Source organism: Somniosus microcephalus, chromosome 2 (genome assembly GCF_052327205.1).
Source record: "Somniosus microcephalus isolate GS21.2 chromosome 2, FLI_Smic_1.0, whole genome shotgun sequence".
Classification (NCBI taxonomy): Eukaryota; Metazoa; Chordata; class Chondrichthyes; order Squaliformes; family Somniosidae; genus Somniosus; species Somniosus microcephalus.
Window position 1 is genome coordinate 385,883,376 of NC_140988.1, and position 14,027 is coordinate 385,897,402.

At 50.9% G+C, this 14,027-nt stretch overlaps 1 protein-coding gene across 1 annotated transcript in view; it reads right to left on the reverse strand.

Moving 5' to 3' along the window:
- The window catches only part of LOC147123840 (uncharacterized), a 30,835-nt gene that overhangs the window by 2,146 nt on the left and 14,662 nt on the right, over positions 1-14,027 (reverse strand). The gene's annotated exons all lie outside the window — the stretch shown is intronic.

Consider the following 14,027-nt stretch of genomic DNA (forward strand, 5'->3'; position numbering starts at 1 on the left):
GAAAGGTGCATGTGTGTGATAGCATAGGCTTGGGCTTCGCTATGAAAATTCCAATGGTTCAATAACCTGTGATCCTCAGTGTTTAGACTCTCGCATTAAGAATGGCCGCATGAGTGAAGGATCGGAGAGGGCCCAGTCATCGTGGAACAATACCGAATCCCCACCAGAGCCAGCACATTCAGGAGAGGGGAAGTGAAGGCTACAGACACCGCCCCACGCTGGGTACAGGCACCGCCCCGCGCTGGGTACAGGCACCGCCTCACGCTGGGTACAGCCACTGCCTCGCTGTGTGTGCAGGCACCACCCTGCGCTGGGTACAGGCACCGCCTCGCGCTGCGTACACGCACCGCCCTCCGCTGGGTACAGGCACCGCCTCGCGCTGGGTACAGGCACCGCCCCACGCTGGGTACAGGCACCGCCTCGCGCTGGGTACAGGCACCGCCTCGTGCTGGGTACAGGCACCGCCCAGTGCTGGGTACAGGCACCGCCCCGCGCTGGGTACAGGCACTGCCTCGCACTGGGTACAGGCACCGCCCTGCGCTGGGTACAGGCACCGCCCTGCGCTGGGTACAGGCACCGCCCTGCGCTGGGTACAGGCACCGCCTCGTGCTGGGTACAGGCACCGCCTCGCGCTGGGTACAGGCACCGCCTCACGCTGGGTACAGGCACCGCCCAGTGCTGGGTACAGGCACCGCCCCGCGCTGGGTACAGGCACTGCCTCGCACTGGGTACAGGCACCGCCCTGCGCTGGGTACAGGCACCGCCCTGCGCTGGGTACAGGCACCGCCCTGCGCTGGGTACAGGCACCGCCTCGTGCTGGGTACAGGCACCGCCTCGCGCTGGGTACAGGCACCGCCTCACGCTGGGTACAGGCACCGCCTCGTGCTGGGTACAGGCACCGCCTAGTGCTGGGTACAGGCACCGCCCCACGCTGGGTACAGGCACTGCCTCGCGCTGGGTACAGGCACCGCCCTGCGCTGGGTACAGGCACCGCCTCGTGCTGGGTACAGGCACCGCCTCGTGCTGGGTACAGGCACCGCCCCACGCTGGGTACAAGCACCGCCCCGCGCTGGGTACAGGCACCGCCCTGTGCTGGGTACAGGCACCGCCCTGTGCTGGGTACAGGCATTGGCCCACATTGGGTACAGGCACCGCCCAGTGCTGTGTACAGGCACCGCCTCGCGCTGGGTACAGGCACCGCCCTGTGCTGGGTACAGGCATTGGCCCACATTGGGTACAGGCACCGCCCAGCTCTGGGTACAGGCACCGCCTCGCGCTGGGTACAGGCACCGCCCTGTGCTGGGTACAGGCATTGGCCCACATTGGGTACAGGCACCGCCCAGCGCTGGGTACAGGCACCGCCTCGCGCTGGGTACAGGCACCGCCCCACGCTGGGTACAGGCATCGCCCCGCGCTGGGTACAGGCACTGCCCCCTGCTGGGTACAGGCACCACCTTGCGCTGGGTACAGGCTGTGCCTCGCGTTGGGTACAGGCACCATAAGCACAGATTCACGAGGAACATTTTGTCCTAATTGATCAGATCTGGTTCGGTCCAATCAGGTCACATTCAAACATGGCCTCTTCATTCGAGCAGGCCAGGACATGTAAATTTTGATTGGGGCAGAGGGGTGGAAGAGGAAAGACCCACCCCAGGAACTTTGGGCCGTGGAGCGGCCCTTAGCATTATTACTAGCTGGAGTATAACACGTGGGAGGTATCAGCGCTGTGTTACAATGCACTTGGCTTAATACAGACCACTCCCATTACATGAGGTTCCATGATTCCCCTCTGAATACTTACTTCCTTCACAGGCCCTTTATCAGCACTTTACAGCAAAGAGCTGGGCAACTGTTCTAGGGTAGGAGACCAACATAACTCGAGACAGCATGCCATTTTACAGATCTGTGAGGTTTCCCTTGGCTGTCAGTTGATACTTCTTAGAGGTGGACGGAAGTACTGAGTGGGGTGCCCTAGGGCTCAGTGCTGGGATTATTACTGTCTCGAACTTGCGTCAATGGCTTGGATGCAGAAACTCAATGTAAACTGGTTGAATTTGATGATGATATCAAACTAGGAGGAGCTCGGGAGTTGGAGGGGGCAGCTCCGAAATGATAGAATGAGGTGGACATAATTTGCAAGTGTGCAGAACGGAAGGTGGAATTTACAGTGTAAGGTACAGTAAACAGGAAGGAAAAGTAGATAAAACACATACTTCATGAATGGTATTAAAACAGATAAGGATGATGCTGAACGAGACCTACGAGTCTCCGTCGAATGGACAGCCAACATGTCCAACCAATGCAGAGGAACAGTGAACAAAGCCCGTAATATGTTGAACAGCATCGTTAGAACAGTAGAATAAAAGTCAGGGGATAACGGTCACACTGTACAGGGTCTCTGGTCAGACCGCTCCTTGAGCACTGTGTCCAGTTCTGGTCAGTCCCACCTTGAGCACTGTGTCCAGTTCTGGTCAGATCCACCTTCAGCACTGTGTCCAGTTCTGGTCAGTCCCACCTTGAGCACTGTGTCCAGTTCTGGTCAGATCCACCTTGAGCACTGTGTCCAGTTCTGGTCAGTCCCACCTTGAGCACTGTGTCCAGTTCTGGTCAGTCCCACCTTGAGCACTGTGTCCAATTCTGGTCAGTCCCACCTTGAGCACTGTGTCCAGTTCTGGTCAGACCCACCTTGAGCACTGTGTCCAGTTCTGGTCAGTCCCACCTTGAGCACTGTGTCCAGTTCTGGTCAGACCCACCTTGAGCACTGTGTCCAGTTCTGGTCAGTCCCACCTTGAGCACTGTGTCCAGTTCTGGTCAGTCCCACCTTGAGCACTGTGTCCAGTTCTGGTCAGTCCCACCTTGAGCAATGTGTCCAGTTCTGGTCAGACCCACCTTGAGCACTGTGTCCAGTTCTGGTCAGTCCCACCTTGAGCACTGTGTCCAGTTCTGGTCAGACCCACCTTGAGCACTGTGTCCAGTTCTGGTCAGTCCCACCTTGAGCACTGTGTCCAGTTCTGGTCAGTCCCACCTTGAGCACTGTGCCCAGTTCTGGTCAGTCCCACCTTGAGCACTGTGTCCAGTTCTGGTCAGACCCACCATGAGCACTTTGTCCAGTTCTGGTCAGTCCCACCTTGAGCACTGTGTCCAGTTCTGGTCAGTCCCACCTTGAGCACTTTGTCCAGTTCTGGTCAGTCCCACCTTGAGCACTGTGTCCAGTTCTGGCCAGTCCCACCTTGAGCACTGTCTCCAGTTCTGGTCAGTCCCACCTTGAGCACGGTGTCCAGTTCCGGTCAGTCCCACCTTGAGCACTGTGTCCAGTTCTGGTCAGTCCCACCTTGAGCACTTTGTCCAGTTCTGGTCAGTCCCACCTTGAGCACTGTGTCCAGTTCCGGTCAGTCCCACCTTGAGCACTGTGTCCAGTTCTGGTCAGACCCACCTTGAGCACTGTGTCCAGTTCTGGTCAGTCCCACCTTGAGCACTGTGTCCAGTTCTGGTCAGTCCCACCTTGAGCACTGTGTCCAGTTCTGGTCAGTCCCACCTTGAGCACTGTGTCCAGTTCTGGTCAGTCCCACCTTGAGCACTGTGTCCAGTTCTGGTCAGACCCACCTTGAGCACTGTGTCCAGTTCTGGTCAGACCCACCTTGAGCACTGTGTCCAGTTCTGGTCAGACCCACCTTGAGCACTGTGTCCAGTTCCGGTCAGTCCCACCTTGAGCACTGTGTCCAGTTCTGGTTACCGAGACACAAGGAAGATATTCAAGTGCTGCCGATGATGCTGAGAAGAGGCACGAATCGAATTCCCAGATTCAAGGGTCTGGGTTGTCGGCAACGTCTGGAGAGACCTGGCCCTTTTTAAAATTTACCTCCTAACTCCCTATATTCAGCTTTTAGGACCTCATCCCGGTTTTTACCTATATCGTTGGTACCTATATGCACAACGACAAATGGCTGTTCACCCTCCCCTTCCAAAATGCTCTGTTGCCGCTCCGAGACATCCTTGACCCTTGCACCAGGGAGGCAACATACCATCCTGGAGTCTCGTTTGCGGCCGCAGAAACGCCTATCTATTCCCCTTACAATAGAATCCCCTATCACTATAGCTCTCTCGCTCTTTTCCCTCCCGTCCTGTGCAGCAGAACCACCCACGGGGCCAGGAAGTTGGCTGATGCTGCCTTCCTCTGATAAGCATCTCCCTCACCAATATCCAAAGCGGTATATTTGTTTGAGACGGGGCTGGTCACAGGGGACCCCTGCACTACCTGCCTGCTAGGGGGCATAATTTCAGAATAAGGGTGCACCCTTTTAAATCGGAAATGAGGAGGAATTTCTTCTCAGAGGGTCGTGAATCTTTGGAATTCTCTTCCACAGAGAGCTGTGGAGGTTGGGTCATTGAATATATTGAAGGTGGAGATAGACAGATTTTTGAACGATAAGGGAGTCGAGCGTTATGGGGAGCGGGCAGGGAAGTGGAGCTGAGGCCAAGATCAGATCAGTTATGATCTTATTGAACAGCGGAGCAGGCCCGAGGGGCCGAATGGCCGACTCCTGCTCCTATTTCTTATGTTCCTATGTTCTGATGAGCCCACCTATCCACTGTATTCCCTTGGTGCGTTTCTAATAACCCTGAATCCCATTTGTTGATAAGAACCTGTCTAGTTCCTTCTTGAAACACATTCAGTTTTCTTGTTCCATTATCCCATGCTTTTAAAATCATCTAGCTGTTTGATTTAGGTGCCTGCGTGGCCCAGTGGTAGCACGTACTCTAAGCTGACACTTCAGTGCCATACTGAGGGAGTGCGGCACTGTCGGAGGTGCCGTCTTTCGGATGAGACGTTAAACCAAGGCTCCATCTGTCCTCTCAGGTGGACTTAAAAGATCCCATGGCCAGTATTTTGAAGAAGGGTAGGGGAGTTCCCCTGGGCCAACATTTATCCCTCAACCAACATCACTAAAAAGACAGATTATCTGGTCATTATTTCATCGTTATTTGTGGGAGCTTGCTGTGCGCAAATTGGCTGCTGCGTTTCCGACATTGCAGCAGCGATTACACTTTAAGGAAGTGCTTCATTGGCTGTAAAGTGCTTTGGGATGTCCTGATGTTGTGAAAGGTCTATCAATGCAAGTTCTTGATGCACTACTGAGAAATTGGAGGGCGTAAATCAAAATTGCCTTGTGCTATTGTTTACCTGGTATCAACATTGGAAAGTTGGTCTTTGCTAAATTCAGCAGCAACCTTTCAGTCGGTCCTTTATCCTTCACCATTGTCCTTGTAATGACCAGACCCTAAACTATTCACCCATTTTTGACGGCAGCACATGGATTGGATCTCAAGGTGCAATATCCTCACTGTTTAACAAAAAATCAATTTGTTTGTGTTTCTAGGCGACACGTGTGAGCATGTTTGTCTATGAAGCTCCAATAGCTCACGTTTGCAAATAGAAGACAATGGGGTAATAAAACCAAGTAATTTAATGTCGGGAGCCAGATAAGAAACGAAAAGGAGAATAAATCTCAGGATTATCATCCAGGGTCATTTCTCACCTTGAAGAACGAGCTGGCTTGACATCTATTGTGAGGGCGGATTGAAGGTTATCGTCAGCAGCTGTCCAGTGAAGGGGCAGTGTTACTTGTGTCCATTGCTTCTTTCTTAGTACAGTATTACTATTTGGCATCTCATTCTACTCTCTAAAGTGCCTCGGGGCACTAACCATGTGAATAGTGTGTTATAAACCCAGTTTATCTGGGGAGAATCCTGGCGCTAAACCAGGGAGGCAGTTCCCAAAATAGTCATTCTCAATGTCAATTGAAAATGAAAGTTCTTTAAACTTCTGGGGAGCGAAGGGTTAACACTGTGCTGATTGGTTGTGAGTTCTAACACCTGTGATTGAAAGGCGATCCAGTTGTTTCTTGGCAAGCCGTGTGGTAATGAGAGTTTGGGAGTTAAGTACTTCCAAAATAAAGTCCATTATATCCCAAGTTAATTACTGTGCCATTAATGTGCAGCCATTCTGTTTGTTAAAGTGTTATTTAGACCCACTTGTGCCTCAGTAGTCAGTGATTATTCAACAGGCTTCACATTCTGCACGTGTGTGTCTTGGTGCCACCCACAATTATCAACGCCTGCTATTATTTTATTTTGTCGTGGTATATAAATGGCGTGAGTCACACAACACGAGTCGCCATCTCTGATTGGACGTATTCCCGGCGCTTTCATCACGTGACCTGCTGGATCCAACCACCTTTTTCCCCCGTCTCCAATATTTTTATAAATGAATGAAAGTGGTCAAAGAAAATGGAAATAAAAAATCATTTTCTTTAATGCCCTGGTGACTTTTATCCCAGGTTTGCTCAAAGCTGCAATTGGGAATGATAGCATAGTGGTTATGTTACCAGACTAGCAATCCAGAGACAGACTTAGATTAAACAATCTGAGAGACATGAGTTTAAATCCCACCACATGGCAGCTGGGGAATTTAAATTCAGTCACGTCAATAAATCTGGAATAAAAAGCTACCATCAGTAATGATGAGCATGAAACTATAGGATTGCGCTAAAATCCCACCTTGTTCACTAATGTCCTTTAGGGAAGGAAATCTGCTGGCCTATATGTGACTCCAGACCCTGCTGGCCTATATGTGACTCCAGACCCTGCTGGCCTATATGTGACTCCAGACCCTGCTGGCCTATATGTGCTCCCTGTGGGAGCACCTTCACCTCACGGACTGCAGCGGTTCAAGAAGGCAGCTCACCACCACCTTCGCAAGGGCAGTTAGGGATGGGCAATAAATGCTGGCCTTGCCAGCGAAGCCCACATCCCATGAACGAATAAAAACAAATCCAGGAGATTAAATTCCTGGAGACTCCGGGACATCCTGCAGAGTTGGAAACCCAACACACGACTCTGCCTGTCAGCACATGCCAAGTGGTGTCTTGTTTCCCCCACTCAATTCTTCACCCCCAGCCCCTCCCCACTAGTATTTGTTTTTGTACCAATTCACTACTTTGTTGGTTAATTGTGTTTGGAGGAGTTAATTGACGTGGCCTGGGACTTTGAAAGTGCCACTGGCGCTTTAGTGACTGAATAAGCCCAATCCAGGTTTTACTGACTGGGGGATTTGGCAATTTAGTTACTGGAACTTTGGGGATCACATGACAGAATTCCACCAACTTATAATTCCATCCACTGCAACTTTCAGAAGGGAATTGGGTAAATGCTTGAAAAGGAAACATTTGCTGGGCTACGGGGAAAGAGCGGGAGAGTGGGGCTAATTGGATAGTGCATTCAAAGAGCTGGCAGAGGCACGATGGGCTGAATGGCCTCCTTCTGTGCTGTATGATCTTGACCAGTCCCTGAGAGGACATTACCAGTTACAGCGAGAGTTAGTGGTTAGTTTAGATTGTCATGTGTTGGGAGTTGGAGAGCAATTGGCCAGAGGTTTTTCCTGAATTGGCCATGTTTCTTTGTCTGTTTCCAGAGATAGCGTAACTGGTAGGTGGGACGGCAGCATGTGAGGTCATACTGTCTACTGGATGGGGTGAGCTTAATGGGCCTGATAGTCTTCATCTACTTTTGTATGTCTTTTTGTATGTTTGTATGTGCAGACTGGGGAATCAATCTGGGTCCAGCCTAGTGTGTGGCTCAAAGAGTTCACCCAGTCAGTAACTGAGCCCAGGGACAATCAGAACTCATCTCTTCCCCTTTCTGTTCCCTTCAATGATCCGTGCACAAATCAGGAGACACACAGTAAGTTTGTTCATTTTCAATCCATGTTTATTTTCAGATGTTAAACTTCTCACATTTCAGTTATTGAAAGATGACTTGTACACGAAAAGACTCTCTGGTCCATCCAGCCTTGTCCATCGCAATATATAGACCCCCCACCATGTGATCTCCTGGGAGAGGCGAAAAACCAGACATAAAAACCCAGGCCAATTTGGGAAAAAAATCTGGGAAATTCCTCTCCGACCCCCTTAGGCGATCGAAACTAGTCCAGGAGATCACTATGGCACAAATATTCTAAGACAATTACTTTCTCACTTCAGCTCTGCTAACATCAATTGAACACAATCCCCGGGAGCCTGGTCTTCAACAATCTCCTGTCTAGTTCTGTAGCAGCAGTCACAAACACAATATTCAGCGATGACGAGAGACTGGTTGGCAGGTTGTCTAGTGTTTCCATTTCTGTCGTTCCAGGTTGAACGAAAACTGTCCCCAATCTTTTCTTTAAAGTGTTAACTGTGACACCATTTAATTTGCTGGGAACATCCGTTCCTAAACATTGACAGGCCGAATTGGGGGTGGAACGTGGATCTAATTACCGGGATGCACCGGCACAATTTGCCTGGGGAAAATCTCTTAAGGTGTGACCTTCCCTGTTAAGACATTTTGTTAAGACATCCTAACTTTGAAGGAGAAACCTACTTGTTTTTCCCCTCCCTCCCCGACTCCCGTGCAGTGTTCACTTTTAGCACACCCCAGAACCCAGTTTGTTGACACCCAAAGACAACCCAGAACGAGGAAAAGACATACCAACACTCCCCACTAGACCCAAGAGACAACCAGGTGGGTGGCAAATGCCGCGTCACTTGAAGAATGAAGAGGAGCTTACAAGGGAGCAGCTGACATGGGAACAGCTGACAAGGGAGCTGTGATCTTCATTCAGGCATTCTGCACACACAGCTGGCGACTAACCAAGTAGTACAGAGGACGAAGAGGGTGGAGGTACTTGTATGGGAACAGAGGCTTAAATGACCAGGACAGACACAATAAAGTGAGCATTACCCATGAGTGCCGCACTGCTGGTATACCCTAATCTAACGGGCATTCCATCTCAACTGCCAGGCCATCAATCAGAAGCTGGCAGGATCCAAATCCAGATCCTGACGGTTCAGCTTACTGTTTGGATCTGGCGCTGGCGCCCGTGAATAACACCCACTTTGATCTATTTGTCCTGGGAGCCGGAGAGTCTGTTCACTTGCAGGTACGGTCCGCCCTCCTCACCCTGAGTACCAGTTGGACAGTGTCCAGCAGTGTGTGGAGGATGTCAGAATGAAAAATTCCCTAAAAAAGGTAGGGTCCTCTATACTCTAAAAATGACTTGGATTTCTCCCGTGGGCTCCTGAAATCAAAGTGTGTATTCAACACCCGGGTGTCCCTGAATCACGGTTTGTGAGGTAACCAAAGGGTTAACCAGAACCACCACCTGCTGCAATTTCCTGGAGCATCCTGGAGATCAGGCAACCCTGAGCAACAGAATCCAGAAACAAAAGCACGAAAGACTGTCGGGCCTCCGCCCTGACAGCCTGAGGTCCTCCAGCAGATTGGTGATTATCCGGTGATGCGAGCAAGTCGATCGACCTGGTAAACCCCCCAAGTCCTGAAGATGTTCTGGACTACCTCAGTGTGGATCATCCACTAGTTAGGGTGGACTACAGAGCAGCTGAGTGTGCCGACTGTTGTGTTGTCCTCCCCGGGCCAAATGTGGCACCAAGAGTGTCACCCCGTTGTTCAAGCACCAATGGGAAGCAATGCATCAACTTGACAGAGGGACCCAGGAAGGAGGGTCCCACCCTGTTTGTTGACTTACCGGACCCTTGTCATATTGTCTGTCTGCAGACACACTGACTTACCCTGCACCGAGTCTGAAAGTGGAGATGTCCTATTATACCGTTCACACCCCGAGCCTGTTGAAATGCCACGTGAAATCACTGGCCGAGCAGACCATTCATCCTGAATGTGGCTCCCACCCATATGTCAAAGCATTAGCTGAAGAGCCTGATGGCTGTAGCACCAATGTATGGAGAACACTGGGCTCCCAGGACCACCAGCTCTAGTTCAGATGCTGCGACAAAGGAGACCTGTGGATACATTACTGGCAGAGTGATGGTCATCCAGAAGGCTCAACTGGAGAAATACCCCCAACAGTTGAGCCTTCTGGATGACGATCACACGCTCTGTGTGGATGGTAGAAGACCTGCCAGTATGCCCACTAGTAGATGGTTCCTCTGATGGACAAACCAAACATCCAGAGTGATCCACTTCCACAGGGAAGTACTGGAAATAGCCCACCCACACAACTCTGAGGTGGGCTATCCAGGCATGATCACTGCTGGGGGAGGTGGAGCTGGACAGGGTCTCGAATGTTACTTGTGAGCTACCTGCATTCCAGGTCCTAATCTGGAATGACGGGCTAGCAAGATACAAAGGACATTGTGCTCCGGGTAAGGCCTTGAATAGGCTGGTGGGGGTGAATGGATTGGTGATGGTGAGTGGATGGTGGTGGTGAATGGATTGGTGATGGTGAGTGGACTGGTGTTGGCGAGTGGAAGGGGCCTATAGATGGGGTGGGCTAAGCTACAAAGTGAGCAGTGCCCTCCCACCCTTGTGTGTCAATTCGGGAATGCCTGAAGGTTCTGCTACAGCAGATCCTCCACTTGCTCGCCAAAGAAGCCCTCAGCACCAATGGGCATCTGCAGAACCTGAAGGATCCCCAAGGTGTGAGGACAAACTAAGTGGCGATGCAAGATCCACTGGACGATAGATCCTGCTCCTACATTGAGAGCACCCACACAGTCTGCTGCTGCAGCAGATGCTCTCTGAAGGTGGTCCTCTCTGGCAGGGATTGCTCCCTCAACTCACCTACTGGTCAGTGAAGCCAGCCCCAGTGGATTTGATGGCAGGGAATTTGGGATATGCGCCAAACCCTGCAGGAAGGTCCGCCAGACCCACATGTCCCACCATTTGGATTCCGGTGGGTGGAACAGGACTAGTTTCCTGAGGCTTTCACGACTGAAGTTCACCAGCTGTACCAGCGAACCTTAAGTTGTGAGGCAGAGTGGCGGGGCTGTCTACCTTGGCCATAACTGGGGCGTGCCTATCAAGTCCGCCCAAACCGCCTTGGAAATTGGGAGGGGGAATCCAACAAAGGTCGCTGCCTGAGGCCTTTGCAAGACCCCAGGTAAAAACTCAACCCCCACAAGTGATGGGACTTCCGGAACTCACAGTTTCAGACTCGAAGTCACCCTTGTTTTGAATACATGGAAAAACCTCAACGCACGGAAGCCGTGGTCAACTCAGGCTCCCAGTTTGGTTTCTGGAGCGCACGCACCCTCCCTGGGAGTGCCTCTCGAGTGTCGTAGGGAGCGGCTGAAGGTGGGTCCACAGTGGTGGGTGGGAGCCACAGATCTATAAATAGAGATCTGCAGCTGCACTCACCAAAGTGGACATCACCCGCAGCATAGGTGACCCTGTGTAGGGTCGAGTCCACCGAGGGTGGTGCCCCCAAATGAGCTGGCGCCAACTGGAGACCAATGTCCCGGGGCTGCGTTGGTGTCACCAGAGGGGACGGATGCCTCTGGGGAAGGACACACCAACAGTAGCTGGTGGCGCTTGGGGGAACCAGCCTGATTCTGGCACCAGTAGGCACGGACACCTCCGAACCAGCTGGTGCCAGAGGAGGACTCTTCCTCTATCCTGGGAGGCCTCAGTACAAGTGGTACCGGGGTTTCACCCGATGTAGTTGACTGGGATGGATTGGCTTTAACCAGCTCGTCCCATTCCACACCATCGAGGCAACAACCGGAGCGTCCACACTTGAGACTTTCCTGTTCAGTCCCAACACTTGGACCACCGGTCGACATCGGTCGGAGATGACTGTATGGACTGGGCCCTATCCAGTGCCAGTGCAGTTAACCCCGAGCAATGCCGAACTGAGCCTGGAGTTGGAGCAGGGTTGGTGCTTGATGCCGATGCGGGGGCCTGAGGGCTGGACGTGAAGGTCCAGCCCAGGGGAGAACTAGGGAGGAGGGAGAGGGGCATGGGAAATTTTTAAAAATGGGGAAGAAACATGCCAGAAGGGAAAGAGTTGGTTTAACACCATCTCCAATCATTGGCTGCGAGTTTAAATGGACCTGTTATTGGCCGTCAAATAAAGAAATTAAAAGATGTACAGTTGACACTAAAGAAATGGATGGGTTGAGGGGTATTTCAGTGTTGCTGTTTCCTCCTTTGTGGTATCTCTGCTGGCATTGATGTGATGTCAGGATGTGTGATCCAGTTGTCTTTGTGGTTTTGTTACTGACAACTTTAGTCTGTTGGTAGTTTGATGAAACCGTCCATTTCCTCTCACTCGTCCTGACACCAACCTGTACCTGTGGCAGAAGAAGAAATGACAAAAATCACTGGATTGCAACAAGGACAACGACAGGCATTTTATCGCTCCCCTCGTATAGTAAACCATATAACCTGTAAAAGGATTGATCAAATTCCCTTGAAAAAGTCAACACCTGGGCCAGCGTCGAGCTGTGTGGGCAGGTACCAAGCTCGGTCAAGGCAGCTCCAGTGGCATTACTGCCCAGGAGTACATTCTTCGAGTCTTAACCCTGAGCTCTCAGTACTGGTGAACACTTTGAGAAACTGATTATTCAGTTGTTCACTCTCCCTGTCAGCCTCTCCTCTTATTTAGACCCGTTCATTCAACACCAATCAGCGGTTTCAAGAGGGACGCTCTTGACTTTTTAATGGTCGGGCTGAGCTGTCCCACAGACTATCCTCGTGTCCAGGACAAGTTGATCAGAACAACCAGCATGTACTGACCTGCTTTCAGTTTCCAGGATTTGAGCCTTTATATCTGCACGGATTTTGCTGTAACTGACTCTGACTTTCACAGGGAATGATACAAGCTGGAAGTACAGCTCCAAACACAGTTAGTCACAGTCAGTAAATAGTTGTCTACATTTACAGATCAGGGAGTGAGCATTAAACTCCAGGACTGGGAGAAGCCGGTCAGTGAGGAGTGGGTCTCAGTAACCATCAGTAACCAGGCTCCGGGACCCAGGCTACCTATGAGCAACGCTATGGAAGAACTACCAATAACAAACTGAACTATTCCACCTGACTGTGCATCAATATTACTGTATCTGATAAACTGTTCCTATTACTCATTATGACTTTCACTAATAATACAAGATAAACAGGTTAAGACATAGAAACATAGAAACATAGAAGATAGGAGCAGGGGTAGGCCATTCGGCCCCTCGAGCCTGCTCCGCCATTTAATGAGATCATGGCTGATCATCCAAATTCAGTACCCTGTCCCTGCTTTCTCCCCATATCCCTTGATCCCTTTAGCCTCAAGAAATATATCCAACTCCTTGAATATATTTAATGAATTGGCCTCAACTGCCTTCTGTGGTAGAGAATTCCACAGGTTCACCACTCTCTGGGTGAAGAAATTCCTCCTCATCTCAGTCCTAAATGGCTTACCCCTTATCCTCAGACTGTGACCCCTGGTTCTGGACTCCCCGACCATCGGGAAAATCCTTCCTGCATCTAGTCTGTCTGGTCCTGTTAGAATTTTATAAGTTTCAATGAGATCCCCTCTCATTCTTCTAAACTCCAGCGAGTATAAGCCCAATCGACCCAATCTCTCCTCATACGTCATTCATGCCATCCCAGGTATCAGCCTGGTGAATCTTCGCTGAACTCCTTCCATGGCAAGAACATCCTTCCTCAGATAAGGCGACCAAAACTGCACACAATACTCAAGGTGTGGTCTCACCAAGGCCCTGTACAACTGCAGCAAGACATCCTTGTTCCTGTACTCAAACCCTCTCGCTACGAATGCCAACATACCATTTGCCTTCTTAACTGCCTGCTGCACCTGCATGCTTACCTTCAGCGACTGGTGCACAAGGACACCCAGGTCTCGTTGCACTTCCCCTTCTCCCAATCTATTGCCATTCAGATAATAATCTGCCTTCCTGTTTTTGACACCAAAGTGGACAACCTCGCATTTATCCACGTTATATTGCATCTGCCATGCTTCTGCCCAATCACCCAACCTGTCCAAATCATCCTGGAGTTTCTTGGCATCCTCCTCACAGCACACATGCCCACCCAGCTTTGTGTTATCAGCAAACTTGGAGATATTACATCTAGTTCCCTTGTCCAGATCATTAATATATATTGTGAATAGCTGGGGTCCAAGGACCGATCCCTGCGGTACCCCACTAGTCACTGCCTTCCACTCA